This window comes from Gymnoscopelus braueri, assembly GCF_963280865.1.
Source record: "Gymnoscopelus braueri genome assembly, chromosome: 5".
In the NCBI taxonomy this organism is placed as follows: domain Eukaryota; kingdom Metazoa; phylum Chordata; class Actinopteri; order Myctophiformes; family Myctophidae; genus Gymnoscopelus; species Gymnoscopelus braueri.
Genome location: NC_137606.1, coordinates 12,277,761 through 12,293,786, shown reverse-complemented (window position 1 = coordinate 12,293,786; position 16,026 = coordinate 12,277,761).

Sequence of the window (16,026 nt, the reverse complement as noted above, 5' to 3'; positions counted from 1 at the left end):
TATGAGCTTGTAGATCTGCTATTTTTGAAAAGCCAAATAAATCTTAAAATGACACAGATGCGATCCCAGTCTTAATGGATTAAGAGTCAGAGAGTGTACAAATGTAACTGAATTGACTAAAAAAGGTCAAGTGTGTGTGACTACCATCATCAGGAAATGCTATAGCGAGCTGCTTCAGAGAATGTTGATTCACCTGTACAGTAACAGTATAGTGCGACCCCCCCCCCCCCCTACCCCCCCGCCACACAAACAATACAGTAAACAGCAGGAAAAGACCCTACAGTGATCTCGCTGTGATGTCGTGTCCTCAAGCATTGTACCATGTGTGCATTATACTGGAGTCAACAGACAACAGACCCACCGCCGTGTATCTTTGCTGTTACAGCTGAGACCCAGATCACAGTTTTCCATCAACCACCACCAGAACAGAACCACTGTGCCATTAGCAGAACACGGGGTCTTTTTCATGCCTCATTTCCGAGCCTCAAGGTCCAGCAGCTCCACAGTTCTTGTTCTTGTTCTCCACTCTCTCTGTTCTTACCGGGTCTCCGGTCTTAAGAAGAGCTGCATGGCATACAAATGGCGCACGCTAATGATGATTAAACTGCTTTCATGGAAAAAGTGACTTCAAATGGAATATATATACACACACACACAAAGTGAGTGTATAAATGCTACAATTAGCCAGATGAAGTTTTCACATCTGCATTCAGGAGGTTGACTAGGATGTCTCAATGACCCAGACGCTATACTCAGCAACATTTCTGAATTATTACAACGCACTGACTTTTGCATTTCTACTGTGTTTTTTTTTAGCACCTTAACTAACGTCCATAAGTATATCATGCACAGTATACGTCTGCTGCTATGCTCACGCACCTTTATACCTTATAAATAGGGTTAAAGGGATACTTCACTCTCGGGCCGGGGACACATTTAAAAAAAATATTAAAAATAAATGAAAAAAGTTATGGAAAATTCATGGCCCCCTCACACATTAGTAGGACACTGCGTGTCGTGAGGGGGCCATGAATTTTCCATAACTTTTTTCATTTATTTTTTATATTTTTTTTAAATGTGTCCCCGGCCCGAGAGTGAAGTATCCCTTTAAAGTGGTTAAACTGATTTTGATAGTATTAACTAATTTCGCTGGGGACCCCCTGGAACCTTCCACCCCTGGGTGTCCCCGGACCCCACTTTGAGAACCAAAGTATTTTGTTTTGTTTGGGAATCAGGGTTTGTCTGATGTCGTGGTTACTGGTTAGTTATATATGTTATTCTTCAAAACTAGATTTTTTCATAATTTTTTTTTATCCCACGATTTTGCAACCCTTTTTCACCCAGTGCCAATTGTCTAAGTGATCCTGGGCGCTACACTCCCCCCGCCAGCCTAGGGAGCCCAAAGCCGAGCTCATGCCTCCTTCAATGCATGAGAGCCAATTGACCTTCTTATCACCTGACAGGGGGGAGTTTCCCCGGTAGGAAGTAGCACGTGGAAGGAACACGTTATTCCAAACAGTTTCTTTCCCCTCCATCAGGCGCCCCGGCTGTCATGGGGGAGGCGGTATAGTGACCAGGATTACTACATGTTTTTGTGAGGGTAGCTACCCTAGGGGACAACATGCAAACGCCACACAGAGAGGCCCTTTCGCCAACCCCACCTATAGGGTATGGGTGCAAAACTCATCCATGTAACCACTTTATCCATATTTAATATTTTGGCTATTCAAAAATAGCAGATCTACAAACTATTTATCAGTGGTGCTCACTGCTTAATCTGCTATTTAGAGCTGCTATTTTTGAAAAATCTTGAACTTGAATCTTGAATTTGTGCAAATATTTGAATATATATATTTTTCAAAGGGAACATTTTTGACAAATATTTTCAGATGGGCCTCCGCGGCCAAATACATATAATTTTTGGGAGTCCTTGACATGAAAAAGGTTTTGAGCACCACTGATAAATAGCAACATAATTCTTTCTGAAAACTGTTAGGATTTAGAAGACATTTGTAGAATCCCCCAGAAGCAAAGATTTGAGTTACAAATGTTTGCTTTAAAAAAAAATATATATATATATATATATATAGTATATATATATTCAAAGATTTGCACACATTTTCACGTTAATAGCAGATCAAAAATAGCAGATCTACAAGCTCGTAGCGCGGCACCGAGCTTGTATATCTGCTATTTTTTAATAGCCAAATAAATCTAAAATGACACATAGGGTAAACAACAAAGGGAAAAACGATGAGCAGACACTGCATCATAAAATATGTAAAGACACTTACAACCAATACCAAAGAGTAATGCCTTAGCCCGCAGGCATGATGGTACCAATGTACCAACACCTTATCTGAACAAAACCTGTCCACTGGGCAGCCTCAACCCATGGAAGAATGTGAGTGTACAGCGAAAGTGCTGGAGCAGAGATGTGGAAGGAAATATCATCAGTACAGCTAAGCTGTGACAATAAAATTAACACCGTTGGTCATGTAACGGCTGTCACCCCCTCTCACCTTTCCCCCCGAGTTTATCTGAACTCCTTTTCTGGCCCTCCAGCTGGACAGCGATCTGATCACATTATCTCATCGGGGAGGAGGGGGGATAAAGAGACACATTGTACCGCCGGTCCGCTAATGACGCGATTCACCGTGTCCTTAGCTGTAGCTATACTGTTGTACACTTCAGAAGATGTGGTGTGTGACGTGCATGTGTGCGTGTGTGCGTGTGTGCGTGCGTGCGTGCGTGCGTGCGTGCGTGCGTGCGTGCGTGCGTGCGTGCGTGTGTTGTGTGTTGTACATAAACATGTACGTAAATAAGATTAAGTGTGACAAACGGTCGGGGGAATTTCACCAATGAGCTGTTTATCTCTCACATATGCCTCACAATATAGCGCTTTGAGCAAGGCATTTAACGCACCCAACAACTCTTCCAAGGCATAGCAGCCTGTAGGCTACTAGAGGCTTTTTATGTCTCCATCTATTAAACGTAAAAGCACATGCTCTACAAGCCATTATGTATGATGAAGTGCCTGAGACGCATCCAGGGCCTAACCAGAGCTGGCAGCCAGTCACCGCTAGCCTCCATCCTTAAAGGCTGTGTTCTCATTCTAAAGCGAGAGCTCTGGCTCTTTGCATTTGCTCCAAATTTCAAGAGAGTTGCTTGGTTGATCAAAACACAAGCTTTTCATCTTTTATTAACCCATTAAGACCGGGAACGCATCCGTGTCATTTTAAGATTTCTTTGGATATAAAAAAATAGCAGATATACAAGCTCATAGCTTGGCACCGAGTGCCACGCTATGGAATGGCATCTGGAGATTGGAATGAGATCTGCAATTCTTTTGAAAAATCGTGGAGAATTTGTGAAAATCTTTGAATATATATACAAAACATTTTTTACTCCGATCTGTGCTTCATGGGGGTCCCTGGAACAACATATTTTGAGATGGGGGTCCGCGGCCAAATACATATCATTTTGGGGTGGTCCTTGACATGAAAAGGTTTGAGAACCACTGATTAGCAACACAAGTTTTTTTTCCGTTAGTTAGGATTTAGAAGATATTTGTAGAATTGCCAGAAGCAAAGATTTGAGTTACAAATGTTCACTTTAAAAATATATATATTCAAAGATTTGCAAACATTTTTAAAAAAAAACTAAAATAAATCTACAAGCTCATAGCAAAATCAAGCAAAATCTACAAGCTCATAGCACGGCAATCAGTGCCGCGCTATGAGCTTGTAGATCTGCTATTTTTGAATATCCAAAGACATTTTAAAATGACACACAGATGCGTTCCAGGTCTTAATGGGTTAATATGTACATAGACATGCTGATGTTTAAAAAAGTATCCACATGACAATATAGAGACCAGTTTATACTTCAAAGAATTTATGAAAAGGCTGAGATCCACATTGGAGCCACACCGATCCACATGGAGTGAGAGTGGAAATTGAGCGGCGCTCTCCCTCATCAAAGTTGCCCTCACCCTGCTCTAAATGTTATTTTATTACTTCTCATACTGTACGAGTAAATCATCCACCATGTAAAGCTGAAGCTCACGGTTTATGTGCTCAAACCGTCGTGTCGACCCCTGCTGTCCATTCTTGGCTGTTGACAATTATTGTTAATAATAATTAACAAAAGCCAAATTCAAAAGAGGTTCAATTCTGGGGGGATTCTACAAATGTCTTCTAAATCCCAATAGTTATCTAAAAAACGTATATGTTGCTAGATCAGTGGTTTTCAAACCTTTTAATAGTTGTCAAGGACCCCCAAAAATATTTTGTTCCAGGGACCCCCCAGAGGCAAAGATTGGAGTTAAAAATGCTCGCTTTAAAACATATATATTCAGAGATCTGCTCCGATTGTCAAGATTTTTCAAAAATAGCAGAAGTTCATGAGCTTGTATATCTGCTATTTTTGAATAGCCAAAGTGAAAAATAATGCTTTTTAGCTTCTGGGGGGTCCCTGGAACAAAACATTTTGAGATGGGGGTTGGCGGCCAAATACATATCATTTTGGGGATCCTTGACATTGATATAGAAACATACATTTGTAGAATCGGCTTAGAGTTAATGGATTAATTAGAACCTGCCGTGTAGTTCTGAATGGTGTTTGTTTAAACAGGGTTCACAGCAGTATGACTCGAGTCATGGTCACTGGTCTGATTAACCCAGTTAGGCTTTATTTCCATCACAGGAATGAAATTGGAAGCCTTTTACGAGTACGACATGTGCTAATGAGGCATTTGACACGCATTCTATTTGCATTGGACATGCTAAATTAACCTCCGTTTCAAGATCTTTATGAGATGTGCTCACTCAGCCTTCTCGTATTGCTTGTTCTCCACATAGCCTAAATGCAATGACAATATTAGGCCTGCTGCCATTCAGGATGGAAAATAAAATTGTCCTTTTGGTTTTGGAGTTAAGTAAAAGTCGGTTTCATGAGGGGCTACTGGGAAGTACTTGGTATCAACAGAAAACGTTCAGCTGCGCGCACACACACACACACACACACACACACACACACACACACACACACACACACACACACACACACACACACACACACACACACACACACACACACACACACACACACACACACACACACACACACACACACACACACACACACACACACACACACACACACACACACACACACACACACACACCAGCTGCCGTTAATTTCAGGATTGTCTGTGAAGTGAAAAATACAGGCACTTAATAAGCCATCATTAACCTACTGTTACATGCGCATTTGGGTTGACAACATCCACCGAGAGATCACTAATCTAATAGCAACCCACAGATTTTAGTTTGGCCAAATTTGAGATGACAACAGCAAAGGTTACATACAAACTAAGGTTAGTATATTTCAGATGTAGTATTGATGACACAACGATGTACAACTTTTAGTCAGAGATGAGCTATTTCCTTGGAAGTCAGAACATCAGTAGCACCTGTAGCATCACCTACGTCTAATGTATGGTACACTCACTGGTCCCCACATCATAATTCATAAAGAAACCACTCTCCGTCTCCGCTCATTGTCTCTTTTACACCTTTCAGTACCTCCGATGTTAACAGAATGTAAAACAAATGTGAATGTAGTACAACGGGCTTTATAAATGCCAACAATAAACAGAAACCTGCTGGGGAACAGTTTCCCAGAATAAGTGCCAATGCCACCCTTTAATGTTATGTGTAGTGGATATAGTAAGAGTATTTCCAACAGTATCCAACAATATCTCTCTATATCTTCAAAAAACTAAAAGGAAATCTTGAAAAGAAGAATTGAACACCAACCACATCCTTGAATAGAATACCGCTTTCCTGCTTGAACTACTTTCAGTCACCAATCACCAAATAAAGACAATAACATGACGGAGAGGTCTTCAACTGTCATTTCCTGTGGGTTTAACAGGCATTTTCCCAGGGCTCACACAGTCACAAAGCGCAGAGAGTAGAGCACTGGTTCTCCCCTCAAGGACCCCCAGGGGCCCTTGAGGGGGTCCACAGCTAAATGACTGATAGTTAGGAACCAAATTATGGCTTACGCTTCTGTAACTCCGAGAGTATACAAATGGAATGCAAAAAGTTTAATTAACACTGAGGATTTTACAGTATAGATTGTGGTCACGGTCTAAACTGTAACAAATGGGTGTCTGTGGCCTAATATCAAACTGGGGGTTTTTGAAATCAAAAAGGTTGAGAATCACTGTAGGGGAGGGGAGGAGAGGAGAGGAGAGGAGAAGAGAAGAGAAGAGAAGAGAAGAGAAGAGAAGAGAAGAGAAGAGAAGAGAAGAGAAGAGAAGAGAAGAGAAGAGAAGAGAAGAGAAGAGAAGAGAAGAGAAGAGAAGAGAAGAGAAGAGAAGAGAAGAGAAGTGTGGTGCATTTAAAGCTGTCTCATTCAGGGAAAAGTTAGCCACAGACTAGTAACAGCCACTGTAAATTAAAAAACTGTGCACACTCTGCTAAGAACACATCATTTGCCAGAGCAGTGCTACAGACCTTCATACTGAACTCATAGATACTTAAACCTGTGATGTATATGCACATGTCATGAATTATTTGAGGAAGAAGTCAGATTGCTGCTTGAGATTCTCACACACACACACACACACACACACACACACACACACACACACACACACACACACACACAGAGCAATCTCTTTTCAAGACACAAGGAATCAGTCCAGCTTGAGACCCCTGAAGGGCTGTCAGCAGTTGTGTCCAACACATGTTGCTCTGTTCAGTCAATAAGCGCGATATGACAGACATGTGCTCTCAAACAGCTGGTCAGGAGTCATATTACAAAACCAACACAGGGTATTTGTCTGAAATGACCACCACACATCATCAAGCAAGCGCTGCATGTTTGCTAGCCTATAGGATAACAATAATCCAAATCTCAAACTCCCCAAATTGTATGTTAATTGTGACATATGGTACACATGTATGAAATTGATAAATCAAAGTCACAACAAATATTTAAAAAAATGCATTAATGCAAGCATTTGCCAACGGCTAAATACATGTACTTTTAATTTCAATGTTTATTTCTGCTGTGTGCGGTTTCATGTTTTTAAGTTCAGTGACTCCTGAAGCCTATATGCAGGCTATAAATCTGCATAATATCATAGAGGCATGAAGGACAAAAAAGTACAGTAGACAGTAGCTATATAAGAAAGTGCAAGTTAAAGTAGGCCTGTCACAATTATTACATAATTACGATTATTTGAGATAATCGCAATTATTTTGCATAATAGTCACAAGAGTTTCCATGTTGCAAACTTTTCATAAATTTTTCAAATATTATCCAAAAATAGCAGAAACAGCAGATCTACAAGCTTACAACACGCTATTTAAAAAAAAAGTATAAAATTATTAAATGTGTCAGTAATTTCTTTGTATATTTCAGTTCTTTGTCATATCTGCCGGCCCTGTGCAATTTGTGATTATGAAGCCTAAAAACCAAACAGAAATTAAAATTGTATTCATATGTTCCAATGTTCAATGCAACACAATTAAATCGTTAATTGCAATTATTTGAGTGACTAATTAATGGTCAAATTAAAGTAAATGTGTAATCATGACCAGTAGGCAGTGTTGCTATGCTCATTTGGGAAGTGCTTGCACTGTATTTTAATGAAGTGACGCGCAAGTCGCTTAACACCTACACTATATACACACAATGGACAATTGATATGCATCTAGGCTAATTCCTATGTTAATGTACCTGGCGTGAGTCGGGAGCCTTTGTAAACTTTGTTGTGTGAATTTAAAGTAGTTTTTTAAAATCTATGCGTGTGCCTGCGCTTGCTCCTGGTCAAATAGGTTCCCAGCACACCGCGCAAGGCCGTCTGCCTTGCACCCCTGCCAGTATGTTCTCAAAGTGGGGTCCTTGAGGGAGTTCCAGGGGGTCCCCAGCTAAATTATATTTAGTTAGGAAACAAATGGACCCTTATGGGTCTGTAACTCATGGGGTCCTTGAAATTAAAGTGTTTGAGAATCACTGCTAGAGCTGTACAAATCGTCTCTTCTTATGGGGGTCCATTGGCATATCTTTACAAATAGATGTCCGCGGGCTAATAACAATTTGGAGGTCCTTGACATGAAAAAGTTTGAGAACCACTTGATCATGACAGCCCTAAAAAGAAGCCTACGCTTTGAAACCTTCATCCACACATCAGCAGAGTAGACCTACCTGCGCAGCAAGTGCATGCAAGCGAAAATAAAACGGCACAATTTGTCTCTAGCACGTTTTAACGTTATAACTATCGTACTAACTGCTAACGTAGGACACTTGTACGGTATAAACAATAAAACAAATATATATATTTGCACTTTGCGGTTTCAACTGTATAATGTGTTTCGCTTCTTTGACTTTTCGTGCACTTCCTACAGCTTTGAAAGTAACTGTCGCAGCTGTTTTAAATCCAAAGCCAGTATGGTGGGGGGGGGGGTGACAAACTGACAAACACATTTATCGTCGACAAAGCAAGTTAGTTATATTCTCGCAAAGGAAACCCCTCCACATTTCACTTGTGTCTGTGTGTGTAATAATATGTAGGCTAATATATGTCTGTGAGTCTGAGTCTGAGACCTTCTTTGCCATTTACCTTCAGTACTCCGTACGCACCTCGTCAACTTTCACAAGAAGCGACGCGCACGTCTCCTCATGACGCCGTTCAGCAGGTTAACTAGCAGACCGTTACATTACATCCACGGTAACATGACCAGAGAGAGGATGAGAGATCGGTCAGAGTAAGTTGGCCCACAGGGCTGGCTGGCTGTGTCTGTCGCTCGGTCGGGACAAACGGCTGATTTGCTGGAAACAACGTGCAACGCAATCACTGCCAGGCAGCGTTGTTGCCAGATTTTGCGAAAGAAATAAGCAACCGTGTCTATGAAAAGAAGCGACTAGGCTACGGCTATTTGGAAAAATAAAAAAAGACCATTACTGCATCAAAAGTAATCAACAAACTACACTTTAAAAATGGTCAAACATTGGCCAAATTTTCAAATAATATAAGAAAGAGGCAAAAGTTGTGAAAATAGCTGATCTACAATCTCACAACGTACGTGGTGATGCAACGTGTGCTTGTAGATCTGCTATTTTCAAAAGTATGTTTTGGATTTTTTTAAAAAACAATTTTAACAACACTAATCTGATATGGCACAACATATTTTTAGATGGGGGAGAGGAGAGGGGGGCACCACCACGGACAAAAACATATTAATCTGGGGGTCCGTCCTTGCCATGAAAATGTTTGTTTAAGAACCACTTGTTTAAACAACATTAGGAAACAAGGCAAGCAACTACACTTAAGAAACAAGACCAAAAAAATGCAACCAGCAACTACCAATATTTACAGGCAACTTTACAGAAAAACAAGCCCAAAGTCGCTTATAATAAGCGGACATGGCAACACTGATCACTGCATCTCGGAGGCGCACCCCTCTCCACAGATGGAGCCGGAGAGAGCAGCAGACCACTGGGAAGTGACCTATCACAACATGACCCAGCCCCACCTTTTTTAACCTCTTCGTGGTGGGTTCCATCCATGCATTGAGCTAAGAACGGTCCCATGCTGGGAGGGGCAGGTGCTGTTCCCCTATACCTAATGTGGTTGAGGTGGTGGTCCCATAGTCACCACCAGCTGTGATGGAAGAAGTACTCCCATGTTTTACTTTAAGAAAAAGTATCAATATTGCATTGTAGAAATACTCTGTTACAAGTAAAATTCCAGGATTGAAAATGCACTTGAGTGAAAGTACAAAAGTATTGGACATTTTGGCATCAAAATATACTTAAAATACCAAAAGTAAAAGTACTCACTGTAGAGAATGTCCCATTTCACAAGATCAAACTGTATTCAAAATCATTTAGAAATAGCAGATCTGCAAGATCTACAGATCTAGATTGGCTATTTTCAAATGGCCGAAATGGCTGAAGTGGTTAATGTATGATTTGTGATAATAATCTAAATCTGCAAAGTAACTAAGTAACTAAAACTGTCAAATAATTGTAATGGAGTAAAAAGTAAAATATATGCCTCTGAGATGTAGTGGAGTAGAAGTACAAATCGGAAATACTGAAGAAAGTAAAAATATCTCAAAACTGTACTTTAAGTACAGTAGCCTACAGTACCTCAGTACATGTACTTCGTTACTTTACACCACTGGTCCCCAGCCATATGACACATACTGCAGTTTAATTTCACTAATTCAATTCATTATTAATTTGCTGCAATACAAAACAAAGTATGAGATGACTATTCTATTGCTTACGTCCGATTCAGAGTCATTGACACAATAAACAAAACATCTTGTCAAATCATAACATATAGGGCTTTTCAGGCCACAAACCCCTTGGCTGAGAGAGAGATGAAGCAGGGACAGTACAAAATGTACTTAAAGTAACAAAAGTAAAAGTACTCATTATGCAGAATGTCCCATGTCACAATTATCATATGTATAAAATGTATAAAAATCTTTTGAAAATAGCAGATCTACAAGCTCACAATGCGTCGCGTATTGTGAGCTTGTAGTTGAAATGTATATAGGGCTGAAGTGGTTAATTTATGTTGTGTAATAATAATCAAAATCTACGACAGTAGGCCTAACTAAGGTTTTCAAATAATTGTAGTGGAGTAAAAGTATAATATTTGCCTGTAGTGATGTGCCTGATGTAGTGGAGTAGAAGTAAAAGTATGGAGAATTGGAAATACTCCAGTAAAGTAAAAATACCTAAACATTGAACTTAAGTAAAGTACTTGAGTAAATGTACTGTACTTAGTTACTTTCCATCACTGGCAGGGACCCCCGTTACATGTTGTATAACATTGTGTTTCAGATTAAACTGTTTCACAGATTTCATAGATAACTCCGTCTCCATATAGTCCATGAGCCAGACAAGATTTCATTATCGAAAGAGTGGGCAAAACCATACCTATATTAAATTGTTCATAGGGTCAATACGAGTAAATAAATATATGATAACCTTTCCACAGGAGCAGCTTTTGCATGGTTATCACACATTATGTTATTTTCCCCATACGTACATGACAGGTGAAAAAATTACAAAATTTAAAAAAGATTTATCATAATGAAACTTCCTGAGTTGATTACTTACATGAAGACAATGATTTATCGTATTACAAGTTTTCTGAAATTGTATATTTAGATATGCAAATTAGGCATTTAGTCCATGAGCCAGAGCCCTAAAATTGAGCCAGATATTGAATATTCCCTTGTTAAAACCTTTGACTCCAACATCTTAACAAAATGAAATAAGTATGTTGACTCTGGCTTTGTCCAATGTTCCAATGTTGATTCTGGACAGTTATGCAAATGTGGGCATATTTTCCTAATGCCTAACTTGCATATTTAAATATACAATTTCAGAAAACTTGTAATACGATAAATCATTGTCTTCATGTAAGTAATCAACTCAGGAAGTTTCATTTTGATAACTCTTTTTTAAATTTTGTCATTTTTTCACCTGTCATATACGTATGGGGAAAATAACAAAATGTGTGATAACCATGAAAAAGCTGCTCCTGTGGAAAGGTTATCATATATTTATTTACTCGTATTGACCCTATGAACAATTTAATATAGGTTTGGTTTTGCCCACTCTTTCGATAATCATTGCTCAATTTTGGGGCTCTGGCTCATGGACTAATAGACTTGTTTGACAGCACTATCATCATAAATTAATGTTTTTTTAATTACGTTTGTTGACTTATCTTTTCTATTATGTTGGATTCGTGCTAATGTGTATTTTCAGACCTGTAACCACTTAAGCCCTCAATACTTTGTCAATTTTACCGTTGGCTCGGTACTTAGTCTGCTCTTTTTCACCCTCACCAAACCTCTTTGCTAAAAATAGCCGACAAGCTCACAGTGAGCTTGTAGATCTGCTATTTTTGTTCCCCTCAGATAAGGGAATCTAGGGTTCATATGGTTAATGTAAAAAAAACATCTCCCATCACACAACTATTTGGAGGCCCCCCCTGTAAGTAACTCTGAGCCCCCTATTGAAGACCCCTGATCTAGGACCAAATCATTTGAAATGGGGCTCGATTACCTACTGTAATTAAAGTCAATTTGGGGTCTGTGACGTGAAACAAATTGAGTAGATGAGATACTGGACACAGAATAAGGGCATTTCCGAGAAAATAAATTGGACGATTCTGATCTATTTACTCCTAAACTCGACTCCTACTATTGCAACTGATAACGATAGGCTACTGTTACCATGAGCCATAGCACCATTACACTGTACATCTGATTGGCTACTGATACCATCAGTGGTTGAAAAAGTACTCACAGCTTTTACTTAAGTAAAAGTATCAATACTGCAATATAGAAACACTCCGTTACAAGTCTGGAGTTCAAAATGTACTTGAGTAAAAATACAAACGTATTGGCATCAAAACATCTTCTTTGAATATCTGCTATTTTCAAATGGCCGAAATGGCCGAAACAATTGTAGTGGAGTAAAAGTACAACATTTGCCTCTGAGATGTAGTGGAGTAGAAGTAAAAGGATTGGAAATTGGAAATACTCAAGTACAAATACCTATTTTTTTTTTACTTAAGTACAGTACTTCAGTAAATGTACATAGTTACTTTCCACCACTGGATACCATAAACCATGGCACTGTAAAATGTAATTAAATAAACTCAACTCCTACTACTGCAACTGATAGGTTACTGATACCACTAACCATAGAATACACAGTGTTATTAAAGGGATATTATTTCACTTTCAAACATGTTTGGGGTAATCAAATGGACCCTTATCATAAGGGTCTTATGTGCCTGTAACTCAGAGAGTGTACAAATGGAACCAAATGGACCCGTTAGGGTCCCATTTGGTTCCATTTGTACACTCTCTGAGTTAAATTAACATTGATTTTACAATATAAATTGGGGTCCCAGAGATAGAAATAGCCCTAATGCATGTCAAACTGGGGGTCCTTGAAATGAAAATGGTTGAGAATCACTGCTAGAGCCGTAAAAAATCTTCTCTTATGGGGGTCCCTAGTATATCTTTTCAAATGGGGGGTCCGCAGGCTAATAAGTGTCAATTTGGGGGTCCTTGACATGAAAAGGGTTGAAAACCACTGCTATAGACAAATCCACAGAGTGCTGCGGTGTCAGACTCATGCTACGGTGTGCATTCTGACACCGCAGTTATGATCGGGCCAGGGGAGCGCTCTGTGGATTTGTCTAATGTCTATACAATCCCATTGTAACTTCAAACTCAAACTTGTAACTTCAAATGAAAAATTCAGTGAAAACACCCGTCTGGTGACTGATATTGTCTCCTTCTAATACCTGAGGAGACCGTGGTTTTTCAATTACTGTTTTCATTTATTAAATTTTATTATTTTTCTTTCTTTTTTACATTTCCCCCAAAAATATAAAAAATAAATGAAAAAGTGATTGAAAAAACACGGTCTCCTCACGCATTAGAAGGACAATAACAGTCACCAGTCACAGTCACAGTGTTTTCAGTGAATCAAACATGGTTAAAATGGAGTTTGAAGTTACAATGGGTTTGTATAGGGCGTGTATGTTAAAATGAATATCAAATATCTAAATACTGAATCAAGCAACAAACTGTCTGGGTTGCTCACAAAAGCCAGAGTAGACGTTTAAAGTGAAATATCTCTTTAAAGCTACAGTATAAGTCACAGAAATATGCCCATGGTCCAAAAACTGGTAGTACATCGCCAACTTTATGATGTGAAGAGAAACAGTTGGCAACAATTTAACTGCATCCTGCAAATGTCCCGATAAACAATGTCTATCTCTTCGAACGCTACCTACAAGTCCTTCTTGCACCAGCAGCAAGACAGACACTATCGATTCAAGTTCTGGTCCCTGGCTTTAGTCTGGCTAATTGGTCAGATGGGGCTCAAATAACTAAGTTTACAGTCTGGACCCTCTTCTGATGTCATAGATCACTGAGCCTGAACTTCACGCCTCTTTGGGAACAAAGGGTCAAAGGTTACAGACCACACTGTGGGCAGTCTGCTGTCTGACAATGTGTGTGTTTGTAGCACATGCAAGTGTGTGTGTGTGTGTGTGTGTGTGTGTGTGTGTGTGTGTGTGTGTGTGTGTGTGTGTGTGTGTGTGTGTGTGTGTGTGTGTGTGTGTGTGTGTGTGTGTGTGTGTGTGTGTGCATGTGTGTGTGTGTGTGTGTGTGTGTGTGTGTGTGTGTGTGTGTGTGTGTGTGTGTGTGTGTGTGTGTGTGCACGTTCGTGTGTGCATGTGTATTCACTGCATGTGTCTTAGTGCATGCAAAGAGCTGCTATTTGGCATTAGCCACTTGGAGTCTATTGACGATGTGAACAATGTTTCCATTGAAGGGACAGAGAAAGACGAGACAGAAATACACACAGACAGGCAGAGAGAGAAAGAGAAAGAATAAGGAGAGACAAAGAGAAAAGAGTAGAGAAAAAAGGCATGAAGACAGAAGGGAGACCAAAATTAGATAAGAGAGGGCCCTATTTTCCGTCCGGCACAATGCGGCGTAAAGCGGAAGCATTGTCTAAATGTGAAATTATCATGCGCCTATTTAGAGCTGTTGGGTGTGTTGGTCCGAGGTGTGGTCTCGTACAATCAAAGCTCACTGCTATCTAACGGCCAGCGCTACCCCACCCCCATCATCAAGTAGAAGCGCATCATAACATTCCGTAATCTCAAATCTATCCACCCCTCCTCTCTCTCCTGGTGCGCAAGCATAAGTTCTGCACTCCAATTAGTACAGAACTCAGCTGCTGGACTTTTAACAAACTCCAAGAAACGTGACCATATCACCCCCATTTTAGCTGCTCTTCACTGGTTACCCGTTAATTTTAGAATTGATTTTAAGATTTTACTTATGACCTTCAAAGCTGTGAATGGACTGGCCCCCCGTTATATTTCTGACATGCTGGAAACCTACACGTTTTGTGCCTACTATGTGTTTTTTTGTTTTTTTTCTGATCCTCTGTTGTATCATGTTGTATCATGTTGTTCCTTTTATCCTGCTCTGTAAAGCACTTTGTGACTATGTCTGGAAATGTGCTATATAAATAAATTCATTATCATTATCATAAGTACACCAACGCTGCTTTTCATCTGCTCCATGCTGATGAATGCAGCCGTTCTCACTGGCCGGGCATGGACACTCCACTCACGCACCTGAAGAGTTTTTTCTTGCTCTGGGCAGACATGTTTTTTGTCTGCACACATTCTCATTGAAATGCATTGACCAGACGTCTCACTGCTGGGACCCGGTTTGGCGAGAACAGTCGCGCACAAACCTGCGTGAGCGGAAACGTATTTGGTGGGTTCGAAGTGTGACACCATATCCGACCCCACCCTCACCCAGAACACCTCCCACACTGAACTGGTCAACAATTACAACAATGCACTCTCCTCCCAACTTTCAATAATCATGAAGGTGTGCAGTTTTCTGATGTAATAACTAGTCAACAATTACCCCAATGCACTCTCCTCCTGCCTCAATAAGCTTGCTCCCACACAACCAAAATCTGTCTCTTTTACACCCACTCTTCCCCCTGGCTGGTTACACTGATCAACTCTATCTACTCAAACTAAGAGCTGCCAACTTGAACGGCTTGCCAACAGCATTGTTCTCACTGTCTACTCAAGAGCCATACAAACTGTTACACCAGCAGCAATATACTGTGAAGACGCCCTCAACAGCACACGCACTTCCCACTCCTCTTCCTTCATCCAATCTGGCAGCAACAATCCCAAGTCGCTTTTCTCCACCGTCAGTGGGAAAAAGTACTCAAATGTTTTACTTAAGTAAAAGTATCAATACTGCAATGTAGAAGTACTCTGTTACAAATAAAAATCAGAAATAAAAATGTACTTGAGTAAAAGTATGAAAATGTACTTAAAATGTACTTAAAGTACCAAAAGTAAAAGTACTAAAATCTTTGAAAATAGCCGATCTACTTTTATATCGGCTATTT